Source organism: Poecilia mexicana, unplaced genomic scaffold (genome assembly GCF_051168715.1).
Source record: "Poecilia mexicana isolate PSO_F unplaced genomic scaffold, ASM5116871v1 scaffold_4, whole genome shotgun sequence".
Classification (NCBI taxonomy): Eukaryota; Metazoa; Chordata; class Actinopteri; order Cyprinodontiformes; family Poeciliidae; genus Poecilia; species Poecilia mexicana.
The window spans coordinates 22,611,011-22,632,956 of record NW_028263373.1 but is presented as its reverse complement, the minus strand read 5'-3'; the positions used below and the strand labels follow the sequence as shown (position 1 = coordinate 22,632,956).

Genomic DNA, 21,946 nt, shown 5'->3' with positions numbered 1-21,946 from the left:
AAACATGGAGGGTAAACAATCCGTTTTATTGTGAAATGAGTGTCCTCCAAGTGGAGAAAAGTAAAGGAGTACTTCACGTTATGTGACAGTAAAAGAAGAATTTGACAACACCCAGCCACAACTGATGAGCCGACAGAAAACACTCAGTAGACGCTCATGAGTGTCTACGATTTTATCCAAAACAAAGGTTGGAGGAAAGTTTTGCTCTTGTTTGATTAATGCTGAGCCTGTGTGTCGATGTTCATTTAACAGTAAATAAACTCTGATATCTACATGAATCAAATTTAAACTAGACAAACTCAATGGTCACAGATATAAAAATATAATATTTCAGTCTTTATTTTTACACATTATTAAAAAGGATTAAGTAGAAACAGGTTATATAGTAGTGCTCATGACTGAACCAAAGGTTATTTTCCTTATTTTGTTCCAGTTTAATCTAAAAATTGTGACATTCTCAAAACAAATCTGTTGTTTCATGAATACTGTCGCTTATGTATTTAATACAATAGCCTTTTATAGAGGACTATTTATTATTTAGATTAATGGAAAAGTTTGTAAGTCATTTTTGAAGAAGGCCATTTGGAAAATGTAGATTAAACACATCATGTTTCTGGGTAGAAAGGCTTTTCGTTAATATTCCACCCGTATGAAATTAATTTCAACAAAAGCAACCGTTTCCTTTTCAGCCCATTTTCAAAAAAAACAACAAAAAAAAAAACAGGAAAACTTAAATGTTTCTTACGTTCTCTTGATCTACGGTTTTCCTCCTCTCCTCGAGTTGCTTGATGCAGTTAGACTGTGTTAGCGCAAAAATTTGTCTCAAAGGAAGTGACAAGCACAAGATGTCCAAATCATTAGTAATGTGAGAGCAGCAGTTCCCAGGCATGTCTCGTTACATAGTTAGCTGCTAAAGTAAGGTCTATGGTTTGGGTTTTTCATGGAACACGTCTTACTGTAAGGTCTGTGAGGGTTACGGAGAAGGACCACAACCCCCCGATCTCCTTCAGAGTCAGTTAGCACAGGCAAAATCTAAGACCCTGAACCCAAAACAACCTCGGCCACAGCCAGCCACTGAACAAGGAGAAAAAGACACACAAACATTAAATGGCGAAGTTATTGTAAAACGAGACGTCTACATTGAGTGCATATGTTAACCGTGGAGCCATGGGAACAAGGCTCAACCAAAAAGAAATGAAACATAAAAAAAAATCAAGCTTTGGGCTGGCTGTTGCTCAGCTTCAGCCTGCTGTGGCTTCTGTGGAGGATTCTGCTGGCTGCTGCACATACAGCCTTCCAACCAGATCTAAAGCAGTCCAGCTCAGAGAAAATGTCCAACATGGCAGCACTGTTTCATACACACATCCAGGATTTTGTTACGCAGTCCAGAAAGACGACTCCCATCAATAAAACCGATGGAAAACCAACGAACTTCACAGTATCTTTAAAGAAAAACTTCCAAAAATCTGTTACCATGATGCTAATAAACCACAGGACCTTATGTCGAATTTCAAACAAAAAAGCACAAATTGGAGCCAAATTAAAATGGAAACAAAAACCAACGTGAGCGCAGCATATACACACACACAAAAAAATAAAAAGTTCTGTGTTTATTTTTATTCCTCAGGCACTCATCTCTCTTTGCATGAGTGCATTACCCGGCACACCGTCACAGCATGCCAGCGTGTGAGCGAGTATGTGTGTATCTGACGATCAGAGAATAACGTTACCCCTAAGGGGTCGCACCTCTCTCCGTTCTTGCCCTCCTCCCTTATACACTCCTCTCTGCTCTGCGCCTGCAGGGATTTCCTTTTTCAGTTCAGAAGAGATGTCAGACCTGTTCCACCATCCCTAGCAGAGGCCGGACTCTGCCCTACATTCACTGAACATCTGGGAAACTCACCGCATCAACCTCATTTTAAGATGTCAGGGTCATGTGGGGTTTAGTGGGGGAACATCTGATCAAAATATCTTAAACTTGAATATTAATATTTTTATCCTGGTCAGCAGCGGAGAGCTGAGCATAAAGTTAAGGCTTTCACGCAGGGGTCTGTGTTTTAGCTGCTCAACCACAAATAGAAAGCAGTAAAGTTCAGTTGGACTCAAAGTTCACCTACAGTTGTGGTTCATTTCAGTTCAACGTTTAATAAAGTTTCCAAATCAGAATATGAATTAAAGCATGTGGTGATGAGAAAGCTCCCTCTCAGTCTGTAATTTTACAAATCACATGCCTCTGACCGATCTGGACCAAAAACAGAGACACGTGATGAGTGAAACGCTTGCAGAGGAATTTTCATGCCGCCGTCTGAAATGATAGAGATGTGGGCAAAATGGACTTAGAATTTTACCGCAGTATTTTGTAGTACTTTCCCGATAACAATAAAAATCATGATTAAAAAAAATTATGTCTTATTTTTTAGGTAACTGTATGTCTGTGACTGCATGGCACAGCATTCATATCTCGTCAGGACACTGCATACTTAAAAAGTGTTATTTATATCACTACTACGGCCCACTAGCTGCATTTAATCAGATCTTTGAATATACAGGTATTTATTGATGCTTCGTGGAAATATAAAAATAACATTTCCAAACGTACTGCCCATTTTGGTTTTACTAGAAATTTTTCACGATAAAAGATAAACGGTATGAGCCACAGAAAGGTGTGACCTGAATATACCAAAACTGACTGCAAAACTAGTTAATCTTCAACAGAAAATAACCCAACATATTACCTCACCTTCACATATTTCAAAAATTAAACAAGAAATACTACAAAAATACTACATTTGAGATTCCTCAAAAATACATCTACGCTGGACGGAAAGTACGTAGTTGGTAGAAAGCAAGTTTTTGCTTTGCAAAGGGCTTTTAAATACAGACTGTAAAAATCACTTCTGACTGCAGTTTTAACTTGATGAAATGCCTTTTTGACTCAGCACAGCTTCACTGAAATAAAACTTTGGAACAAAAAACTCTTTTGGCATGTTTGAGCATTTACGCAGAATGTTCTTGCTAATTGAAAATCCAAAAGGTGACAGCAGATTTAGTTCAAACAGACTATTTTCAATAATAAACACAATCCCACAGCTCACCCGCAACTTTCTGATCTAATTTATCCTACGGAGAACTCAGGTTGAGTTTATTTATATCAGAACGGAGTTCAGAAAATAAAATCATCAGTTACCAAAATTGCAGAGAAATACAGAAGCAAGGAATGCGAGTACGATCCACAGACAGGAGAGAAAAGCTCCCCAACAGGGCTTGAAAGCGACTAAACCAGAGAGGTCTTCCCTGCCACTTTCACACATTAGAATATTAATATTTATGAGACTTCCTGTCCCCAACCCCCCCCCCCCTGTTTTTCCCTCAGACGATTTGAACATGAAAAACTTGAAAAGCGTAAATTCCAGGAGTTGCGTATCACAGTTTGACCTGGAGCCACACAGCAGACACCAGCCATGACAGACTCGCTGTTCAAAGCAGGCGGGAGCTTCTTTCATCACGGGATCCTGGTGTTTTTTGTGTTTTTTATTTTTTTACTACAGTATGACACCACCAGCCCATGCCATCTGCCTCTTTGGAGAAATCTGAACTTCAAGATGTGCCTTCCTGCTTGTGCGCTGTTTTTAGGTGGGCTTCACAAGCAAAGCCCAGCATTGTGCAAGCTTTAGCTGCTAAGCTTCTTGCCGACTGCCGTTTACAGCCAAGCCTCGCAGTGTGGCGCAATGTTGAATATTCACCGTTAAACTGACAAGCCAGGACCAGTTGGGAACCCAGCCAGGATTTCCCCCCTCTGAAAACACAAACCCATAAATCAATCTTTTTTTCTTTTTTTTCCCAGCCGGTCCAGAGGCGGACCAACCAGCTTACATCCTCAAGCAACAAATCCAGAGCAGCAACAGTTTGGGGCGTTTTCCAATCATACTTTAAGCAAAATTTAAATAATAATTGACAGAAATACCAATCAATACATTGATTCTACTTATAAGACATTCATTAACGTCACCCATCTCTGTTGCTATCCACATCTGTATTTTATTTTTTTTTTAGAGCGCCAATACCACACTGGCAAAGGTCCTTCATCCTTGGCTTGGCAGGACTTCTGACGGCGCCAGCCGGCAGCGCCATGCAGGCCTGACCCCTGCTGCTGCAGCTTCCTGCTGCGCTGGGGGAGTCGGGCTGCCTGCCTCCCTGACAGTGGGCCAGGAGGCTGGGGAGGAAGCCCCAGGTAGGCAGGACCTCCAAGAGTGGGGAGCCAAGAAACAGGGGAGACAGACTTTGAGCATTACAACACACCAAGGATAAACTTAAGAAGAAGAAGTGAGGGAAAGTGGTGGAGAGGGGTCAGGGACTGGTAAGCAACAAGAGGGAAGATCCAGAGATGAAAAAGCAGTAAAGAAGGGAAAAGCAGAGATGAGTGGCATGAAAATGGAGAGAGAGCGAGACAAAGAGGCTTGAGGGCAAGCCGGGCAGCAGGAGATGACAGAAGCGTCTTGTTATGACTCTTTTTGCTTTTTTTTAATGCCCCCAAGCATTCAGCACAACCTCAAAGCCCTAGGCCAAACTCAGAGACCAGGGAGACCACGGGAAACCGCTGTGAGTCAGGGTACAAACAGCGAGGGAGGCAGAGGAAAGACTAAAGGGACATCTTGCATGTCCTGGTTATAAACGAGACCAAGTGAAACGAAAATGAAAACGACAGAGTGGATTTCGTAAAAATGTATTTCAAAGTGATTTATAAGCACCAAAACACCATTTAAGATTCATAAAACTGTCGCTGAAACTGATAAAGTGTTTCTATGTCACAATTTAAGATCCAATAATGGTATAAAAACACACTTTTTAAAATTTAACAGAGTTCAGAAGGGCGAGTGGAAATTTTGCTGAGATGAATCATGGGGTGGCCGGCCACTGCATCGCTGTATCCAGAGTTTAATGGCAACCACAAATTAAAGCCAAATCTGATTGGCAAACGTCTGACTTGAACCAAGAAACATGTTGTATAATGAAAACACAATAGATCATTATTAATATCAGTGCTGGATGATTTTTTTTTTTTTAGTAAAACTGGGCTGATAACCGATGTCTAAATCAATCCTGTTGACATTTGTGTTTGAGTTTTCATCGTAAATCTCATTGAGTTTTCCTGCCAGCTCCAAATAACTGTAAACTGAAATGCAGACAGGAAGCGTTCTTCCGCTTTACAAACTACTAATGTTGCTTTTAACGTCATAATAACTATGTCCAAATGTCACAGCAGCAGACAACACTGTGACCAGGTCTTTCCTGTTGGTTGAGGGGGTCACATTATCAGAACTGCACCAGCAGAAGCCAAAAGAGTCAGACTTTCACTATGAAATGGATGAAACCCCACAGACAGTTTGAAAAAACAACTTTGTCTGAATGTCCATGGTCTGGCATTGATCAACAAATTCAGGGATTTATTTCTAATGCAGACGCTAATAAAACAAATCCACAAAATGTTTCAATGTGAATAACTAGGATTCATTAGTACAAATCTTTTGCACCCTATTCTGATCCAAACCATTTAAAATTGGTTATTTATAGGTAAAATCCGAATCTAATATTACTTTATAGGGAATTAAAATGTTTCCCTGCAAATACTAGAAATTGCAGCAAAATTACATATTACATTTCATTCATATTACATGGTCTTTGTTACCATTGTGACTGTTTGCCATTTAGTTCACTAAACAGAATTTTTCAGGACACTGCAGTTGCTTTTTTACTTGAATGCAACATATTTTGACAATCGTTTCACAATGCTAAGACTAAAGGTAGCATCCTGCTCCTCAGTTTGGATGCGTTAATTCTAACTTTTCTGCTAATTTTGTTGCTACAGTTAAACAACACTTACCGGAAATGTTTCTCGCTCATAGACTTAGGAAATTGCTTTGATCGTCATAGAATTTAATGAATAAGGAAACTCTTGATTAAAAAGGGAACTTGGATTTGTCCAACTTTGTGTTTCTTCCTGTTGCCGCTTTGAACCAAAGTACATTGAGAAACCTCAAGATATTCAGTTGCATCAAATCCTGAATGTTAATGTGGAAATACAAGAGTAAATGTTATTTTTAAATAATAAAAACTAAGTTTTCAGTAACACTAATATTACTTTAGAAAATTTGCTGTATATTAAAACATTTTTCTGTCCTTATGATTCATGACATCTTTGGTTTTATTTATTATAAATAGTACAAGAATAGAAAGGGGGAAAAAAAACGTTCCCAGCGTTTTACACTGAAAACAGGGCAGCTAAAACAGACAATCTGTCAAAACATGCAAATTTTTGTTCTTCTGCAATAAATCCTGTGTGAGACATTTAGTCTCATTTGTGGTGAGCCTGAAACAAATGCCCATAGCACAATCAGCAAGAAACACAGACACAGAAAAGCAGATTCTTTCTGCTCACGAGTGCAAAATCATTTGCCTTCTGTCTCATTTCATGACAAATGTGTGCCGTCACTGATGTGGTGTTTACAGTGGCATATAGCATCTTGCAATTATTCAGTGAAAGTGAACTGATCCTGAGGCATTTGGATATTTTGCATTGGGTATAATGAAAAGTGATGGAAAGAAAGATAGCGGGTTAAAAAAAAAACAGGGATCTGGATCCAGGAGAGCCATTCAGCTTAGATGGTGCTGATTGGCTACAGCCTGAAGAGGAGAAATAAGAACGACAACGGATGTTAGCTTCTGAGGTAGTGCCAAGCTGGATTATATTGTGTGAATTAATGCATATTTGGTGTTTAAACTATTAAAACAGTAGCATTTTTAGAAAGAGTCTCAAGTATTTGCAAAATTTTAGCTATTTGCAGGCGGATGTGGCTCCCAATACTCTCAACATTCAGAATAGGACATCTGCTGTTGTGCTAAGACTCCCTCATAAGACAGGCTGGGAGATGGGACAATGAAAACCACAGGTGAAGAAGTCCAGAACGGTTTACTGAAATGTAAAACTAGAACATTCTGGCCTTCAAAGTAAAAGGTTCTGCTTCTTCTGCTGGTGTTATGGTCTGAGAAACTCATCTATCCAGAAAAAAGCCCTAGGAGGAGAGGAGCAAAACTTTGCTCAGTTTAAAATATAATAGAACTTTTAAGTTCTTAGGAAGTCTTAATAGCAAGTATAGTGTCTGTTTATAACCTTGCCCAATTGTTTCAGGCTGCTTTTGCTTCCATAAATCAGTACTAAATGGAGCAATATGATTTGATAAAAATCCAGAACCACTTTTATTTAAATGTGAATGAAACATTCCCCAGAAAGGTGCAAGGGTAAAATTGTTAAATTATTTCTGACAGATTATCAAACCAACTGACGCCGATATTTTATTTACATAAATAAAATTTTAAATTCTCATCAAATATGCCACGTTATCTCTTGCTGAAGTGAGGAACACATTTAATACTATAAATGCTAATTGTGGAATGAAATTAGCAGTACTATTGTTCTTTAATTCGCAGGAAAAATCAGTAATGAAACCATTTATTTATCTGTCATTTCCTGTAAACTAAAAGGTGCTATTTGCGTCTTAACGCATCTCTCACTTTGTAGTTTGCAGGTAACTCTACAAATACAAATAGATACTTTAAAAAAAGTAGGACTTACGAGCCAAAAACAAGGCCAATCTTGTCAAAAAGGTGTGAACAAAACAAACAAAACCCAAGTCCTTTGCTGTAGAATAAAGCGCTGACACCGTGCGGTCATAACAGAAGCAGAACAAGGGGCACTGAAAGCGTTTCGTTCGACTTTGAGGTCAGTAATTTTTGTGTTTGCATGTCTTTGTAGTTTGTTTTCCTGAGGGCTTGATGAGAAGAAGCAGCAATGCCAGACTTAAGTTAGCACCATTCACGTGACACGAGGAGCTCCGAGGCATCGTCCTAGGATATTTGGATGCTTGAACCATCAGTGACCCTGCATATAATAAAGGGAGATGGATATGAAAAATATTGACAGGCTGGCTGTTTGAAAGGAGTGCAAGAAGCTGCTAAGACAACCCACATTCTTTGCCAAAGACCTTCCTGTAAACTCTAACCAAACAGAGTTGGTGATGGAAAGAATTTTTTTTTTCCCACTTATTAGTGTCCGTTTTATTTTGTCCACATCTTTTCTCATATGTCTGCAATTATTCACTTGCTTCAAATGTACCAAACAACCATAAACCCTGCATCTTAAATCAATCCGAGTAGTGATCTCAACTACATTTTTTCCTGGTATGAAAAAGCTTTACCGAGGTCTTTCACATCATGCAAACGACAGTGTTTAATGTAGCTAAAAAAGGCCTCAGGAAGCATCTTCCTTCAAATACGCTTTGCAAAAAGAAAAAGAGAGCAACATTTTTTTGTTGTTGTGCTCCGTGAAAACCCAAAGGCAAGATGACTGTTAAATGTGGTCAGATGACAAATGTCTCATCTGATCTTTAATCCCGTCAAAGGGCCAGCTTCAGGGCTAAAACAGGAAACTTTCACAAGACTGAGTGATTTGGTAAATTCCTCTGTGCTAAATCACTACTCTGACTAAATACAATATCTATGCATGAAAGCATAGAGTTTTACATTTTAGTAGAGAAATTTCAGAATTTGATACCAAATCAAAAATCAACCACAAACCTTCTGTTTCGGACACTCAGATTTGTAAATATGTCTTTCAATACACAATCACCAAAACATAACAGACGTTATTTGACAATTTTAGTAAATTCTTCCAATGTGTTTAAAACGAATCATCAACTATACTTAAACTGAATTTAAGTGTCTGCATAAGGGATTGATATCATGACTTGTCCACATAATCTAAGATGATGACTATAATAATCCATAAACATTGATATATTTAATTTGAGCTTCAAATTGAGTTTCAAAACAAAACTCCTCTTCACTGCCAAATTATCGGTGATATGAAAATTAGAGTAAATACACAGATAAAAACAGCTACATTTTATTTATGTTACACCAGAAAAGAGACTTTATGCATTTATCTTATTTAATCATATACAATAGAGGTGAAACCTTATCAAGAATTTGTATTATTTTGCAGAGAAAATGGGTAACTTGTATAATTAAAACTGCAGATCAATAAAATAAGTTACTTAGAGTGTACCCCAAGTAACTCATTTTATTTTTGTTTTAATTCAAACAGATCCGACTTAATTTATTATCATACATCCAGCTTACACATCCAAACAGCAGAGCATGGATAATCATCTTGTGTTGCAAAAGCCTGTCAGATGTAATCCACCTGCCATTAGCTAAAACTCAAAGGGAGACATGGTGACAGAAATCCTTTCACCACAGAGACTGATGCAAACATTTGTCAGCCATTTTTCTGATCATCCGGTTTATGACACATTCCTTGATGATCCGACTTCACAGAGGCAGCCGGCGTTCATCTCAATCACCTGACGATGCCGGCAGACTCCAGCCTGTTGTTTCTGACGATGATCAAATGTGGCAACAGAGGAGTGAGTAATAATTGGGTCAACAAGGTATGTCAGCTCCCACTAACTCCCGTTTGAATCATCCCTTCTGTAGCTGCAGAAAAACGTGCGACGCCTTCAATCTTTTTACTGTGATGTGCAGCGACAGCGACATTTAATTGGCGTCTGTTAATTTTCAGCTAAACTTTAGGCCTAATAGAGATAGAGCCGGAAGATGGAAAATAACTGATGTTTTTTGTTAGCTTAAGTTAATTTAAGCGATAAGTTATTACAAAGTATACATGCAGCCTGGCTTTAAAGATATGGGAAAAGATTCTTACAGTAAAACTACAGTAGTAAAACGTCTCAACAACAGAAGCCATACTTTATGTTTTGCTCACATATCAGGTTTGCTGGTTAACTGGGGATAACATCTCACACTTTCTAACATCATCTATCGACTCTATTAATAAAATATTTATAGATACACGTAAAGTGAACGCTTAGTCAGCGTAACTGCTGTGGAACAAAACATTTATCATCTCATGAGTTTGACCTGCGTGTATATTTTCTGTATGAGCCTCCCGGTCCAGAACTTAAATGCAAACCTCCATGTTCTTCCAGGCAGCGTTGGAAAAGAGGCACATGAAGCAACACCACAATCAAAGAGCGTGCAAAACTTAAGACAAACTAGAGATTAGGATGCTGCTCTTTATCGTCACAGTTTGCAGTTATGAAAAATTACAGTTTCTCTGTCAACTTCATAGATGATGAAGAAAGAAAGGTCAATCAAACAGAAGGACAATGTTGGGATTGTTCGAGAGCAATAAACTTTATTGCTCTTCCTACCGCTCTCATGCCTTATTCTATTATATCTTGGGCTATCTCTGTAGTTATGGGTTTAGGCTGCTAGAGAACACACTGACAACTCTTCCTCACTCTGCTCCTTTCTTCTTTTACTGCTCTGAATTGAATTATTGCTCACCTAATATGGGATCACATATTGGTACCTAGAAAAAACAAGCTAGCAGTTCCAACATTTAAACAACCAGTCTGACAGTTCAGACAGTCAGAGCACCCAGAGAAAGCACACACACACACACACACACACACACAGAACATGCAAACTTCAGGATGCAGAACCTTTTTGCTGCAAGGGAACAGTTGTACCAACTACGCAACTGTGCAGCCGCTATTATTATCATCATCAGTATTATTATTAGTCTCAACTTCTCGCAAATTTCGATGTAAATTGGGGAACTGCGCCGCTATTTTTTTTTTTTTTTCGTTTTGAACAATACACATTAGCTTGATGTCAATGTGTTTAGAAATATAACTGTCAAAAATATTGCTAAGAAACCTTAAACCAGGCATGGTGACTTTACTTTGAAGTTATAAAAACAATAAAAACAACACAGTCACGCTTTCAAGAAAGTAAAATGTGGTAATATATATCCAAATCCACATAGTATTTAAAAAGTAAAACTACTTTATGTCGTTTTTGTCACATTTTACTTGATAGTAAAATGACAGTAACGGTGAGGCACGGCAAAGGAGCAGCCGCTGTCATGCGTACATCACATGTTTGCCTACACTGCTTTCTTGTGATGAGCAGAGACCAAAAGTTTTGTAAAAGTCACCTATAACACTGTAATTTGTGTCTTTATAGGGTTGTTGTTAACCTTCACTGAGCGTGTCAGCTGTGTAAATAACAGGGAAAGTTTACGAAGTAGCATGCTAGTTGGCTAACAGGCAAAGCTAACTAGCGAACTTCGTAGAACTTTTTTCTCAAGCTTCAAACTCGAGTTAAAGCAAACAAACTACGGGTAGTTTAATATTAGTAACTGTTAAAGATCCCCAACATCCCCGCTAAACAAGTGACAACAGTTCCTAACATGTTAAATAGCGGTGGTTGCGCTCCAGAAGTGGACGGTGTCAGTACTCACCAGGAAGTGGGACTCTGTTGCTAAGCTATTCCTCCTTCACGTTAAGTTTCCTCCGATGGTTATTATGGCGCTCGTCTTTGTTGTGACTTTCCCCGTTTCTGTCCAAGGTCGCAACAAACCAGTGAACTCGGTGGGCCTCTGTTCTTGCGTGGCACTTTGTCTGTCCTACAAAAAGTTTTTTCTTCCCCCCACAGAGACTGGCTGTGCCGTGGAGTCAGTGGAAACGTGTTTTCAGCCAGAAGGCCCCCCTCATCAGCTCACTGCTGCTCCGTCAGCCGCTAATGTAAACAACGCGGCATTCCCGCAAGGCAGCTGTCAAATACCGCGAGATTCAACACAGATACTCTAACTCGGGAGTGTCCAAAATGCGGTCCGGGGGCCTTCTGCGGCCCATGGACTTATTTTGTGTGCCTCCAAAACACAATTCAGGAATAGTACACATCTGGTCTGCCAGCATAGGCAGCTGATACAGATGGAAACTTTTTCTTTCTTTTTTTTAATTCGAGCTATTTTTTTACTGACTAACTGAAATCTTAAAATGGAAAATGTTTGGCTCAACACAAAGTATTTATCTTTTAATAACAATGTATTTTTATTGTTATTATTATTATTATTATTATTATTATTATTATTATTCCATATTAAATAGGACCCAAATTTATTTTTAAATTTTGCTTTTTTCTGCTGAGAATAGACTGGAAAATAAAAAGCAGTCAACCCCCACAAATATGTGGGAATTGTAATGTTTCTTTTAAGAAGACAAATCTAACCCACTTAAGATTTGTCCACTTTAATTTATTGATCCTTTTCCTAAAAAATACCACTTTATTTATTTCATTATAATATTACATGTGTATTTTTAAGCTGTGCTGGTTAAATAAAAAAGATTTAACATTTTTTGGCTCATGTGGTGAAATGTTTGGACACCACTGCCAGACTGTCAAATCTGAATTTCATTTTGAGATTGGACCAAATACTAGAAGATGATCTTAAAGTTTTTCTTGTTGAAGTAAACCATAATAAAAATTCCCAAAAAGAAACATATAGTTTGGAAATACTTTATTACAACAATCAAACAAATCAAAATCAGATCATTTTATGTCCATTTGATTATGAAGTTTACAATGAAATAATATCATCTTTACAATAAAGCATTTCACAGAATAAAAACTAAATAAATAGATAAAACAAACAAAAACAATCTTTTGCTATGTTAATGCAATGACTTGAAATAGCCTTTACAATTATTTAAGTCATTCACATTTTTTCACTTTACAAATACAAACCTCAAAATATTTTATGGTATTTTACATGACCAACACAAACTAGAAGTATAATTTTAAAGCAAAAGGATAGTTTGCATTCAAAATCATTTACAAGCAGAAATCTGAAAAGTGTGGCTTGCATAAAGTGAGCTGTCCAACAACGTTTTGAAGAAAATTATACAATATACTACAACATTTTATTCTCCCTGGGGATCAGTGGAGTGTTTTGGAATTGGATTTAATTCTTTGTAAATCAGATCAGGTTTAGTCAGATTGGGAGAAAAAAAAATCAACAAACATACATTTTTTAGTTCCACTGAAAATGATTAGATTAAAACCTAAACTTTTATTGGTCCAGTCTATCACATAAACCAGCTTTGATCTAAGCCATATTACTGTAGCTGTGGCTGAATGTTCAGGTTTGTTGCTGGTCAAAAACGTTTTATTCCAGGATTGTTCTGCATGTCCTTCTGTTCTCATCATCCATGACCAGCTTCTCTATCCATGATGAAGCCAAGCATCCCACAGCATCATGCTGCCACCACCATGTCTCACAGTGGAAATGTGTTGATCAGGATGATGTGCAGTTTTAGTTTTCCAACATCCACAATTTAGCACAAAGTCAAAAGTTGTATTTAGATCTCATCAGAACATAGCACCTTCTTCAACATGTCTGATGTGTTTGCTGCATGTCTGGCGGCAAACTTAAATGTGTGCTCGAGGTGCATGCTGTTCATATTTACTTTGATTTGATTTCTGCAGTTTAACAAACATACATTTGATGTTTTGTGCAGTGAAGACAACTTCAGGCTGTTACCATAATCTGCAGGATATAATTCACCGCTTGAATTAGATAATATTTTTCACAGCTTTTCCTCTATTGACAGATAAACGCAGCCTGATTTTATGACCCTTTTGGAAAGAAGAGGATGGAAATCGTACAAGATTACTTGCCAGGAGAAAATGAAACTGTTGAGAATCACAAAGAGGGCAGCCTGGCTGAAAACAGAGAGACAGGTACATCTAATACGGTGCAACAGAGATGGGCAGTGTGGTTTCTACCCTCTTCTGTCTCTTTAAATTGAACTGAAAAGTTTTATATTCTAACCTTCGTCATAAACTGTATATGAGGAGAAAACATGTTTACAAGAGAGGAGGCATATTATAAAAACTGTTTTATTTTATAGTTTTGACACACATGATGAGCATGAGGTGCAGCTTCTAATTTGAGATTTTGAGAGTCACATTTTTGGCAGAAGTGCTTTTTCAGGTTTGTTTGCATGGACAGGAAGTGCAGCAGCTGTTTCCAAATGGCTCCTTTTGCTTTGAAAAAAGCTTAGATGCTGATTTCAGAGTGACAATCTAAACACCGGAAACACCTCTTTCTTCTTCTCATTCCCCGTTGTTAATAATCAACAAGTTATGCGAGCTTGTGTTTTCTTTCTTTTTTTTATCTTCCCCACTTCAGTAGCCGTTTTTGTTAACCTTACTGCAAATATGGAAAAGGGAGAGATGCCTGGAGTGTGGTACACCCCACCCTCCCACTCCCGTTTTTCCTCCAACAACAGTTGAAGATTAAAAGAAACTTCTCACAGAAATCTGTCAATTCTGTATGTGAATAATGCTGTGTGGAATTTAATGGCATGAGTTATATTGAGTTTCCTCTACGCCCACATTTTCTTTCGACGAGATCAATGCAGCTCGGTGACAGATAGGGACGGTCTTTTGTATCTTCAAATTTCAGGTTTCTAAGGGAATAATTAGATGGATGGATGAAAAGTAATGCATGAGCCTGCACGGGGGAGCTGCACCCAGAAATCCTCTGCTTCAACACATGTGCCTCCACGCCTATTTGGTGGAAAACTGTTTAATAATCGTGTTGAATTTCCATTGTGCTAAAAGTGGCTCACTGCACTGATCTGCCGCTTTGAGCCAATGGCAAACTTTTTGTGTTCTTTTTGCAGATATTCCTTATTTAACAAAAAGGCTTTCTGTTTGATTTGGGTATAATTTTTAGCATGAAAAGTATCGTCATCTGCTTCACTCCGCTCCTTTTCAAACTTTCTGGTGTCGCTTCCAGGTAACCAGGTGAGAACAGGTTTTTCCTTCGGGGGAAACAGCAACGATGTAATCGTAGAGTTTATCCAGGCACTTCAGACATTTTACTGTAAAATGTGTCATTTACCTCCGACGCGTCTCTCATTCATACTTTGGGCCTTTTGTAATGAATTTATGAGACTAGTAAAATGCACAAGAATGCAAACACTTCCAACCTTTTTTTTTTTTAACTACAAAACCACATTTCAAAACATCTGCTGACCAAATTTCCATCATGGGATGACCTACAGGACCCTCCAGATTTATAGTTGCTTTTGTTGAAAATGTGTAAAAAGCCCTTTTTTATTGCAGTAGATTTCAAACAGAACAAAAATCTAATCTCTAATTTGAACACCTTTATTCAATGAGTTTATGAAGTAATGGTTTTTATAAAAATCAGTAGTTCCAAAACTAGTAATCCTGAAGTTAAAATGATGGGGGCTTTTTTACGCTTATACTTTACTTGGCATTTTCATATAGATAAGAGAATAAATTAACTTCTACTTAATGAACCATTGTTTTCTGTTTTTTTTGTTGCATAAATATTCTGTTGCTCACAGGCAAATTTCTTTTAGCCGCTTTTCATAATGAGAAAGACAAGAGAACATGTCATCAAAGCTCAGACACTGATGTATTTTAATCATCAAAGCGGTATAAAAGTATAAGAATAAAAGGTAAAGGTGAGTAATGAGGATGGCAACAGGTTTCACTATTAGAGAGCTGAGGTGGAGAGCAGCATCTTGAGGTTACTACGTGCCCAAACAAATCTTTAGATCCTGCCTAAATGCCAACTTGTCATTTAGGAGGATGGGAAAGTATTTTGTTCAACCCTAAAGTATTTAATCATGTGAAATTTGCTAAACTCTACATACTAGGATGTTTTGAGGAGTCACATGCTGCATGTCTTACCCCTCACTCTTCAATCTTAACCCTGTTTCTGAGGGGAAATGTGTCGCATCAGTTTTTCTGGAGCAGGGTAAGGGTGAGGAAATGTCCTTGTACCCCTTAGAATGGGGAACTAATCAGAGACTGACTTAGAGCAAAAGCTGCACTTTCACATCCTATTTCAAAAATGTATTTGGTCTTTTTCAAAATGATTGTAAACTATTCTCTTTTCAGATGTGCCCAGGTCTAAAAATTTTAACCCAGTTTCTAGACTTTTTTTTTTTGTAATAGTTTATCAGAATCTTGTTCTTGATCAACTAAACTCTAATTTAAACTCTGACATGCTTCAAGAAAAACACAAGTCTGGTTTTACTCCTAATCATTGCATAAAGACTACACTGCTAAGGATTTCAAATAACCTCAGGTAAAATGGATCAGAACAGACCTTCAGTACAGGTATTAGTAGACCTTGACCACATCATCCCACCAGACCAGCTCAGACAGATTGAAATCTCTGAAAGTGTCCTGAAGTGGTTCTTCTCCGTCTATCCTTTCATCGTCTGAAACACAAAGTTCCTTCAAACCAAGGCTAACAGCCAAATTGCTTAGAGTTGCCTTGACTAATAAGTGGAACATTAATTCTCGTTTGGATCACAACTTTCAATACATCTCATAGCGTAGTGTTTCTTTTTTGTCTGTTAAAACTAGCTGAACAGGAAGAAATACTTTGAGCTAGATGTTTATTTACATCCCAGATCAGAAGGGGGGATGGAGAAAGATGCAAGAAAGATGTTGCATGATGCCATTCTAGCCATTTAGAAAGAGGAAAACAAAAAGGGAAGGTAATATATGTCAGAAAGATGCATCTGGAGAAATTAGCAGGGAAATTGTACCATGAATTGGGTTGGAAAACTGCAAAAAAAAATATCTGAATTATTTTTAAATTTGATAAAATAATCACTCGTGTTATGTCTTTGTGTTCATTTCCTAAACAGCATCCTCGTGTTTAGCTGGTTTGCTCTGAATGTCAGGCCTCCTTGTATTTTAATTAAATATAACAATTCAGTCTGAGCCTTCCTGCTGCCGAGTCGTCCAAAGCCTCAGTAGATCATTGGCAAATGGGTTTCTGCAAAGTATTAACAGAAGAGTGCCAAAAATGTGGTGTACATGATTTCATTATTATTTTCTGATTGAATAAATGTGCTCAAATAAAAGCTGAAATGAAATAAATCTGCTAGGTTATGCTCCTGCAATAAGACATTAATTTAATTTAAGATTTCTTACAAAGTTTTATAGGGCAATGTAAAGCTACATCATAAAATCTTTATTCAAACATCCCCCCCCCCCATACATTCAAACTTAGGGAGCAACACACAAAATTCCTGTAGAGACTAAAAACGTGTTTTAAAACTCAAAAAAGCAAAAAGGGATGTTGCCGTTTCCACACGTGTCATTTTATTTGGCTGTTTGTTAATGATGTGGCTCAGGGGTTAGGTATGTCTGCAGTGTGGTAGAGACAGAAGCTGCAGTCAAAGCTCCTGTGATCAGCAGCAGACTTCATAGAGACCAGCAGATGGAGGAGGGAGAAGCCTGCGCGCATCCTGAAGGTTTAGCAGAAACTGAGAGGTTACACTCCGCCGGTACAAAGATGACCTGTCACACGCTGAAACGCACCGCACCAATGCAGACGAGCTTCCTTATGTGCCTCGCATAGCGCAGCCATCACAGGGAGGCAGAGAGGGCTGGGGGTGGGGGGGCATTACACCTGGAAATATGTGTGAAACGTCTCGCTCTGCATATATCCAGCCCCAACCTGCAGTCAAACCTCACGTGATGATGCTTCCGTTTCCATTTTACCCCCTAATTAATGTTGTTTTGTCTTCAAAGTGCAATTGAAACCTGTAGTTATCGGCCTTGATCGCTGAAATCTCAAGGTTGTCGGGATGTGAGCCGTCAAATAACAAATGGATGTAAATATAGAATAACAGCACAACAGAGAAATGAAGGATTTGCAGCAGGTGGAGAGCACCGCGTAAATGAGGCACAGGAGAGAAACTGTGAGATAATGTGAAGGACAAAAGCTGAATATTGTTTGTTTGGGTCGTCTCATGAAATCTGCTTTGCAGGGACTGCTCGAGCATTTCCATCATATATAACAAATAGAATATTTTCCATTTCCTTTGGATCTTTCCACCTGTTTTGCATCATCCAGAGGGGCAGGCCTCAGTCTCTCTCTCACACACACACAAACACACACACACACAGTCAGGTTGTGTCTCATTCACATCATCTCCCCTCTGACATCTGTGTGTTTGAGTTAGTGGGGTGGTTGGTGTGTGAGGTGAGGTTAAATAGGCGCCTATCAATGGGAAAGGGGTGAATTGAGGCGGAACTGGCAGAATATCACACACACACACACACACGCACGCACACGCACACACACACACACACACACACACACACACACACACACACACATGCTCAGAACCAGTGACAATGGGAACGACACCATCAGAGCAGCATGTAAACTGCAGATGTGACCCACGCCTCAGTGATCATCCCATACTTTGGCTCGGTCGCCTGTCACTCAGGCTGTATGGGACCTCAAATGTGTGTGCAAGAACAATACTTTGGTGGATGACCTAGAAAATAAGCCGGTCCCCATCCGATTGTAAAAATGTTGTAAATTACTGGATCACTTATCTGTTTTCTCTTGTGTTGACCATTTCTGATGCCTTGCCCTTTGACCAATTTCCCCATTTTATTTCATTGCAACCACTTCAAACATCAGCGTATTTTAGACACTAGGCCAATTCAAATTAGTGCAAAGCCAAAAAGTTGGGGGTAAAAACAAGAGGATAATTTCCAGGTTATTGTTTACCTAAACATCTGAATACACATATACTCAACTCGCTTTAATTTTATCACCCTAAATAGAATAGAAAACAAAATAAATGTTTTGAAAAGTTGACCAATTAGTAAATAAAGTCAATATGTGACTAATTAAATCCCAATAAATGCAACATTAGTATCATAAAGATCAATAAATGCAGCAAACAGGCCTGAAATGAAGTTGTGGAGACATTTAGAACTGATTAGGTTATAAAAACAATATCCTAAGGTTTGAAATTTTACAGCTGTCATGTTTGATACAGTTGATTCAGGGCCAAAATACAAACAGGAACTTATATTAGCTAAGAAGAAGGAAACTTACAGGAAAGAAAAACGAATTGATCTTAAACAGGTGAACAAGTGTAGAGTAATAATCAGTGGACCAGGCAGGGAAACAAATGATGTCACAGAGGGAACTGGCAAAGGATGGTGGAGCGTTTCAAAACTATGACCACATTCTGCTCATGTTATGAAGGTGTTCATATTTTTGCAAACCACCGTTTGCATAAAGTCTGCTGCCATGTAACATGCCATATAATCCAGTTTTAGTTTACTGTCAATACAAAAGTCTCTTAACATTTACAGTGTCACAGTAGATTTATCTGCTGCAGGGTTTATGAATGTCTACGCAGCATAAACTGGTTTATTAAGTCACAAAAAGTGAAAACTAATGATCTCATTTAATGGTGGGATATTAAATCTTCAAATTCAAATTTAAAGTGATATAGAGAGGAGAAAGTCTATGGGTAAGTCGAGGTAAAGGATCAGCAACCTTTACCCTTTTTGTCTTAATCCAGCTGAATAAAATAAAGTTTAAGAGCTTTTCTTTAAGAAAGAAAGAAAGAAAGAAAGAAAGAGAGAGAAAGAAAGAAAGAAAGAAAGAAAGAAAGAAAGAAAGAAAGAAAGAAAGAAAGAAAGAAAGAAAGAAAGAAAGAAAGAAAGAAAGAAAGAAAGAAAGAAAGAAAGAAAGAAAGAAAGAAAGAAAGAAAGAAAGAAAGAAAGAAAGAAAGAAAGAAAGAAAGAAAGAAAGAAAGAAAGAAAGAAAGAAAGAAAGAAAGAAAGAAAGAAACAAAAAAACAAAGAAACAAAGAAAGAAAGACCACTTTGATATTTTTTATAAACATTTTTTATAAATATGTAACATATGACATTTGTTGTCGTATATATTTATGTTTAGGGTTTAAAGTAAACAAAAAACATATATTTTCTTCTATGGGATTTTCATATTTGAGGAAGATCATTTAAAAAAATACACCTGAAAATAGTTTCAAAACAAGTTACAAGAAAAATAGACTTTAATGTCACACACTTGTGGAAGTTTGAAGTAATAGCTCCATAAAAAACAGAAAACAGCTAAAACCTGTATTTGTTATAATAGTTTGCTCTTTATCATTTATTAAGACCCTTTGCGGGGAGTTCAAAGAGCTTCTTACGGCTCCAGAGCCACAGGTTGACCCCTGACCCAGGAAGTTTAGAAATCCTTTGCTAATTCCCTCTGTTTTGATTTCTGCAGCTGCATTCAAAATGATGAACCAGTCGTTGTTAATGCACTGTGACCTCAGTTAACCTCCACCCAGAGCTGCATCTTAAACACATTTAAGCCAAAGTGGCATTTAGGGAAGGTTTTCCTGTTTCCTTTTATCTGCTACGTTTGTCAGGATCAGCTGAGATTTATGAACAAACTCTTTGTGTGACAGAAAATATGCTGCCCTGTCAGCATTGTTTTAGTCAGAGTACACAGCTGTCATTTACTGTAACAGGGAGAGGAGATGAGAGAGGAAGAGGAGGATGTCAGTCAGCAGAAGGACGCCGTTCTTACCTGTTGCTGCTCCACACAATGACGTGCATGTCCTGGATTTTACATTTAATGTAGCCCGTGTCAGGCAGACATCTGAAATTATTTACTTGTTTAAGTTAAAGGACCAAAACACATCAGGTGTGCAAATATATAAACACGTTTTTTATTTTAAAAAAATTAAAAAAAACACAAAACAATACTTTGACTGGAATATAGCAACCCTTACGGCGAAGCAGAGCCTTTCAAGAAGGCCAGCCTTAAAAATAAATATATTGAAGATAAAATACATTCCAGTGAGAAGCGAAGCTCTGAATTTCTTGCCAGCGTGGAGTCATGACGTTGTCCAGAATTTCCAAGCAGCAGCTCCAGAACCCGGAGCAGGGGCTGGCTGTGTTTGTTTGTGTTTCTGCTTCCATCTGGGCTTCCCGTAGCTGTGTGGTGTCAAACCTGCCCACCTTCCTCCCATCAGACCCGAGGAACACAAGCCCTGCTGCCACGGCGCTCAGGCGCCCCGGCGGCTCAGCTTTCCTCTCGGACTGACTGAAGCGTTTCCCCACATTGTTGGAATCCAGCACCAGCCTGTTTACTGGTGTGGCTTTCTTTTTTTTTTTCTGGCTCTGTCTTTATTTGAAATGCAAACCCAGCATTTGTGCCACACAGCACGAACCCCAAACCTCCCGCTTTGCAGATTCAGATACAGTTCTGTAAATCAGAAATTCTGCTCAGTTTCACCGATAAAACCGCAGTTTAACACTCAGACTAATTTACATCACGTAAATATTTCTGTTTTATTTGATGACTATGGTTTATAGCCAATGAAAAGCCAAAATTAAATTTTGTTTTGCAGAAAATTAAAAGACTACATAACAGCAATAAAAAATTATTTTTAGTAGAGAAATCTCCACAGCAGAGAATCTACACTCAGTTCTTGATCGCTCCTTTTGCATGAATTACTGTATCAACGTGGTGCAGCATGCAGGTGGTGGAGCTGGTCTGCAACGTCTGTAGGAATTTCAACTTGGATTACCTCTCCACTATTCCTCTAGACTTTGGAACCATGATTTTAAGATGAAACGTTGAAATAGGACTTTGGACCAGTGAGTCCAGTCCAGTTCTGCTAAACGCTTCAGGTTCTGCAATGGCTTTGCACTAATGATGTCCAAGTCCTGCTGAATCAGTGACTCCAGCTGCCTTGTTAATCTACGTAGAACCATTAAATGAGCGTTGCACTTTTTCCTTCCACTTAATTTTCCATACACACAGCAGTCTGTGAACTCCCAGCTTCTTCATCAAAGATATTTTTCTGACTTACTCTCTTCGCAGATAACTGCTGGACACCTGAGCATTAAAGTTTTTCACATAACTTTGCTATAGCATAGAAAAATAATGGAAAAATAAGAAACTGAATTGTTGTTGTTGTTGTTGTTGTTGTTGTAAGCCATAATCATCAAAATAAACAGGAGCATCTCAGAGTATAACCACAGTATGAACCTGTGGACCTCGATATAAGTTTAATCTTTTCCAGTTAAATTACTGAAATAAAAAGCGATTTTTGAAATGATATTCTAATTTATTCAGAAGCAGCTGTCCATTCACCGTACATCACATATCATGCTGAAAACAAAG

The 21,946-nt window shown here is 38.2% G+C and overlaps 1 protein-coding gene across 1 annotated transcript in view; it reads right to left on the bottom strand.

Moving 5' to 3' along the window:
* The window catches only part of nek7 (NIMA-related kinase 7), a 76,265-nt gene extending 64,587 nt beyond the window's left edge, over positions 1-11,678 (bottom strand). Inside the window, exon 1 of the mRNA XM_088005088.1 lies at positions 11,384-11,678. The gene's annotated coding sequence lies outside the window, so the exon portion shown is untranslated. The remainder of the gene's footprint in view (positions 1-11,383) is intronic.
* Positions 11,679-21,946: the final 10,268 nt, after the last annotated feature.